The sequence below is a fragment of the Amblyomma maculatum genome, chromosome 11, assembly GCF_055883805.1.
Source record: "Amblyomma maculatum isolate TAMU_Amacu chromosome 11, ASM5588380v1, whole genome shotgun sequence".
Taxonomy (NCBI): Eukaryota; Metazoa; Arthropoda; class Arachnida; order Ixodida; family Ixodidae; genus Amblyomma; species Amblyomma maculatum.
The window spans coordinates 14,057,404-14,063,403 of NC_139354.1; positions in this window are offsets into that span (position 1 = coordinate 14,057,404).

Sequence of the window (6,000 nt, forward strand, 5' to 3'; positions counted from 1 at the left end):
TCCTGCCTCCTTCCAAGAACACCGCCAATCACTCCCAGTGGCAAAGGCGTCGTGGTGGAAGGCAGCTTGGAGGAGACCGCTGCTTCCATTATCGCTAAGGCGGTTCGCTGCGGCTCCGTTCAAAGCGACCACTGGAGAACCGAACACTTCATGCCAAGAAACCATCTCCGAAACCACAGGCAGCTCTCCGGAATGGAAGACTGGGACTATCAGTTCGACCACCCTTCCAAGCGAGAGGCTCACACAGGCAAACTTCAGCACCGACCCCAATGCTAGCGGGCATTCCGAGGCCTGTCCAACCAAGCCGATTCACCGATATGAAGTAGACGAAGATTATCCGAACCGGTTAAAGCAGAACATGAACCGCGACTTCCGTTTGTACCCCATTACCCAACTGACTCGCAACGTTCTTTGGTCGGGACGCTCAGTGGCTCTGCAGCGAACGTCTCAGCTCAGTGTTACGGACACTGAGGCAGGGGTGTCCTCTAACTTCGTGTCACAAGCCTGTGGTACATGGAACCAGAAGCCTCCATTCGCGTCTAGGCAGGAGCGGAAATTGTTTTTTGTGAAGGTACTCTTTCTCGGTCTCTTCGCTTTTGCGGTGTCAATACTGTGTGCGACGGCTTTTTTTACATTCCGTGATGTCATCCACGCGAACCGAGCCCTTGAGGAGAGTCGTCTTGAGACAGTAATGCCCTCTGAAGGCCCCGTGGACAACGCCTCCCCACCTAAGCCAGCAGCTGCAGCCCCTGAAGAGTACCTTCGTCCCCCAACAGATGGTGCAAGGTTGCCAAGTAATTATGATGAAACTTTGACTGTAAATCCAGCCAAGGACGTTGCTAGTGACACTACAGCGGAAGGGAACTAATCTAGTTCTCATAAATGTACCTAAAATTGGCTCCCGCTACGTAGTCCCTTAGCGAATAAATTTCCTCACTCATTGAGAAAGTTACCAAAACTTGATCGAGCCAACCGAGGTCAGGTCTGAAAGTGGGGTGTCAAGTCGTGTACTTCTCAGAAAATAGACTACACAGTGCCGATGGAAAGCTGCTATGGTAATGGTAAAAACTGCACCAAATTGAGGAAGGTGGGAGGGGGGGGGGGGGGGAGAAGAAAGTGGGACAATTGAATTTAGTTGTCTTCAGGTGCGCCCAAAAAAATAGCATCTCAAAAGACCGTCGGAACACTGGCTGCACAACTTCTCCCCAGGACTATAACTTCTCCAGTAGGAGCGCTCAGGTGTCATGTAACCTGTGCACTGTAGTCCATATCCGTGGAGCAAGGCGCTTGAAGGAGGTTACACCTTCTTAAAGCGTACCTGCATCTCTACACAGTTAGAAAGTTTCGCTTGATAACGCAGGGAAACACGAGATATTGGGACTGAGGAGTAGTCTGATCACCAGATGAAAACGCATTCGGCGGCTTTTTCAGCGGGGAAACGTGCAGTGACTAGTGTCATGTTGATTGTGACGGCAGCCATGAGCCAAATTATACGGTGCGCATGAAATATCAAGGAGGATGCCCATTCACGGTAGCATTAAAACAAGCTGAGGGTGATTCCATGAAATATTCTAATCTATGAAAGTTGAGTCTATCTGCTTGTGGGTATCTTTTGCGCTCGTTAGGTAGAAAGAGACGGCTTTATGACTGAGACAGTTTACTTCGAAATTTTTTCCCACTTCTATGGGTTCGAACATGGGGCAGCTTCACCAATAAGGACAGGCTGTTGTGGTTAAAAGTGAAAGTCTCTGCGATCCACGCTTAAAACTAATGCGCGGACTTATCCAGTTTAGTCGCCGATACCTGTACTTGCCCTTTTTTTTTTTTTTTTTTCATCGTTTCCAGCTTATGAAAGGTCAGTTTTCCGCGAGAACGGTCTCTTGGTTGTCAGTATGTTGCAGACTGGCTTCAATTTTCACTTAGTACAAGTTTACATCCGTACTGATGTCTCCAGAACGACAATCGGCGGCAGCTGCTTTTCTCCATTAGAAATAGTGTTGTTTTCGCCTTCGTCGCTGTTGTCGTGGTGATCCAGTAGAAGAGCGGCTCATAATCACGCATTTATAGACTGATTGTGTGAAGGTACTGTTCATTCTGGTATTAATTATGCAGTAGGAGTAATTATCCTTAGCCGGTTTCCGAGATGCACCTATCTATCTGTCTCTAAAGATAATGCTAAACATCTGCAATATTTCCTGAGGCTGTCACTTTGTGTTCCATGAGTTACGGGGCAGCAGAAAAAAAAAAAACAACCATCAGGTAAATTTTGAAACTCAACTACGGATAAAGCCGATACACCCAAGATGGACATTTGTACTTTTATATTTCCATTCGCACCCTAACCTACCATTGTCGCACATCCCTTCTGATGAACTGGAGATCACGAGAAGAGCATATAACCAGCTCCAATACAATGGTGCCTGCAATGCTTTCCGCCGTGAATCCTCTTGCCGGGCCATCGAATGCCCTAAGACTATATACTATACAAGCATCTGTTCTTACTAATCTCGGCCTGTGAACCTTATAACAGTAGAACAAACGCTACTGTTCTGTGAATCTGAATGAAAGGCACCCTCGATGGGAGTGGTAGTACCCGAGATATCAGTTGTCTTCATCCACTCAGGCTCTATTGGACTGAGCAGGTGCGAGCCTTTCCCCAAATCGCATGCAGCTGTTTATTATTGACTTCCGGAGACGCTAATATTTCTGTAATGTCATAAATGGCAAGATGTTTCTGCATCTTCAGAATGTAAAATATTGACCCGTTTTGCAGCCTATAGGGAGAATCGCAGCCAAAAGTTTGTTTGCTGCAGGGTTTCGATGCATTTAGTATATACTGCTGCTGCTTGAGCTGCACAAAAAAAATAAAAAAAAAAAAGAAAACATGCGTTGTGCCGCAATAAAGAGTGGTTTCTCTGCCAAAACAGTTTCTCCATAATTTACCTCGCAGTGCTGATAGCCTAAATGATAATAAAGCGCTCAACGTGCGCCCCTGGTCGTTTAACAGGACGTTGGCCCCTCGGTGGCGTGAAAATATTAACCTCCAGTACACCCCATCGGCGCTTGAACATGGTTTGTCACGTTTCCTACTTCTGCTTTTTTCTGCCCGATATAGACTAGTCGTCAGGAGCTGCGACGACACGAATGTGGAGCAATGGTCCCGCCTACTTTCCCTGTCGTCGAAGAAAGTTTTCTTATTTCACCGAGCAACTATGTGCGCGCCCTCAGGTGTCAGGGTGGCACTGAGAGGTGCAGGCCTCACATTTTAGCAACGTGTTTTGCGTTGTTTTAGACTGTGAGTCTCAATTCTGCATAAAGCGAATAGTGTTCTCTTTTTTCTAAGCGCGCTGAGAGATCACGAGTTCATATCTTTTCCCACAACGTGTACGTAATCCCGGAAGGAGTCGGTGAATGAGATGAAATTGCTTGGCAAAATGTGTTTGAAGCGAGTCATAGTGTATATGATGAAAATACGATTGTGACTAAATAGAGAAACACAAAAAGTTGATATGAACGGAACAGCTTCTTTGCACAGTTTTCAAAGAACCGTGAATGCGCCCACTCTACATCGCTCTCTAGATCACGTAATATGTACGCCGTTATCATATGTGACCATAGATAGAGCACACTCGACACCGATGTTCACTGTGGACGAGGCCTATTTGAATAACATCGCCTTTGGACGGCAGGGGAAAAGATCAGTGTTTGACTGCGACGTACAATGCCCTTTATACACCAAGAAAGCACGCATCTGGAAGCTAGTCATGAAATCAATTACTAGACTGTTTACCAGACAGACCATAAAGTCGAGATGACGATCCACAAGCAGCATCGAGTCAGAACTGGACGAGCTTAGTAAAGAGTTCCGTTCCATATCTGAGCAAGTGAAGAATCCTTCAGTCATTATTCATTGGCATTGCTACTAAATACATTTCATGTGCCTTCTTCAAAGAAACGGCCTAATGGATAAGTGTAGCTCCCTGTAAAGATTTACAAAAGCATGCAGGTATAATGTGTACGCTCGTTACACCCCGCTGCTAACCCCTTAACTATTTTCAAAAGGTAAAAAACTTGCGCAAAAAGTAGATGAAGAAAGAGACGTGACAACAAGACAGAGCGCAATGTCTTGTTGTGACAATGTCAGAAAGAGACGTGACAACAAGACTTGTTGTCACGTCTCTTTCTTCATCTACTTTTTGAAGCAAGTTTTTTACCTTTTGCTAATATGAACCGACTAGCCCAGAAGAATGTACTTATTTAACTATTTTCCTTGAATAAATGTTCTATATCACTACTATTCCTCTTTGTGATTCAGAGATATATATCAGACAAGTGATATTTTCATGAATGCCCCGGAGAGATCACCTGGGCTTCCCAGAAACACCAGTATTCCTATATGCCACAGAGTTATACGCCCTGTTTTTCTTTTCTTTTTTGTTGCCTCGACATGCCCTCAGTCTAACAATTTTAATTCGATTTGTTCTGACCGCATCTCTACAGCTGTAGTTACCCTGGTGCCTGGTTCCCGTTCGGTCACTCTTATTATGCTGAGAGTCTTTAATGGCTCATGCTGTCGGCGTTCGTTCGTCCGGTTACACCACAGATGAAAAAAGCAATACAGAGAGAATGCTGACAGCACTCCCCAACTTTCCCTATTAGGTACGCTGTAAATGCAATTTGACGTGTAGCGGTGCATGGCCCTATAATTCATGTCTTGTGCATATTGGTACAAGTGCACAACTAAAAGAAGTGCGAGCTACTTTATGATCACTCATAAGGCAAAGCCTCTTGCTTGTGATACAAAAGATCATAACAGAATCAGCATAGTGCAGGAGCCTGAGAGCGAACAGGTATCACAACATATACTGAGACATGACCGGGAAAACGTGCTTTGTACTCATCATGTTAGTACAGTTGTTCCTGATTTTTCTTAACGAAAATTTACAGAACTGTGTATATTTCGTCTGTAGTTTGATTTTTTATAGACTACTTAGTACTTGTGGCAAGGAAATGTCACGCTTTTACTATGATATCTATAAAATATAACTTCCCGTTGCAGTAATCTCAAAGCAGTGCGCAAATGGAGCTGTTGCTAATTGCACCTCCTGAATGAAATTTCAGCGATTTCAGATAAAGTCACTAATGTTGTGCAGTAGATCTTTGACAGTGGCTCTGGCTAGAACCCTTTGATGCTCCTGAGTCCTAACAGAGCACAAAAAGGTTATCCCGCAACTGCCACTCCCTCCATTCATTTGCACTCCAAGCTGCACATGTGGTATTAGACTTATTGTCGATTTAGTTGGGGGTGACGCTTGTAAGCAATCTCACTGCTCGGCTATGCGCAACATAATTATACTTTAAAGTACAAGATTTAACAGCTACAATCGTAGCTTGCTTGGCACAGCACCGTACGCAACATGCAGGGGCTGTGGGCTCGGATACGACTAGTAACATATATGGGTGCCTTCTCTCATACATCCATCGTCACATTTCAGATAAAAAACGATTTAAGTAACAATTTTCTACTGAATACCGTGCAAAAAAATCACAATCAGAAAATATTCCCATATGCTTTATTTTATTTCAATCCCTGTTGGCTTTTTTTTCATATGCATGTCGTCGCGAGCCGCTCATTTACCTACCCTTGTATACGCACAAACGGAATAAAGTTGTTACGAAACTGCTGCATGGAAAAGCACAACAAAGAAGGAACAACTAGATGAGGACAAAGCTGCATGCATTTTTGTAATAATGAACCTAGTTCAGCTATCTCACTCAATTTAAGGAACCATGAAAATGTATTTAAGGAGGTTAGAAAAGGTGCACTAACGATTAGTATTTCATGACTCATTTCCACGACACAAAATTTCTAAGCTGGTTTCACTAACACAGATGGAGATATAAAATAATGCCCATCCTCTCCCGTCAACTCAACACGAATCAACGAGAAAAGGAAAGGAAATGTCGCAACTGCTCCCCACTCTGGCCAATTCGGCCTGC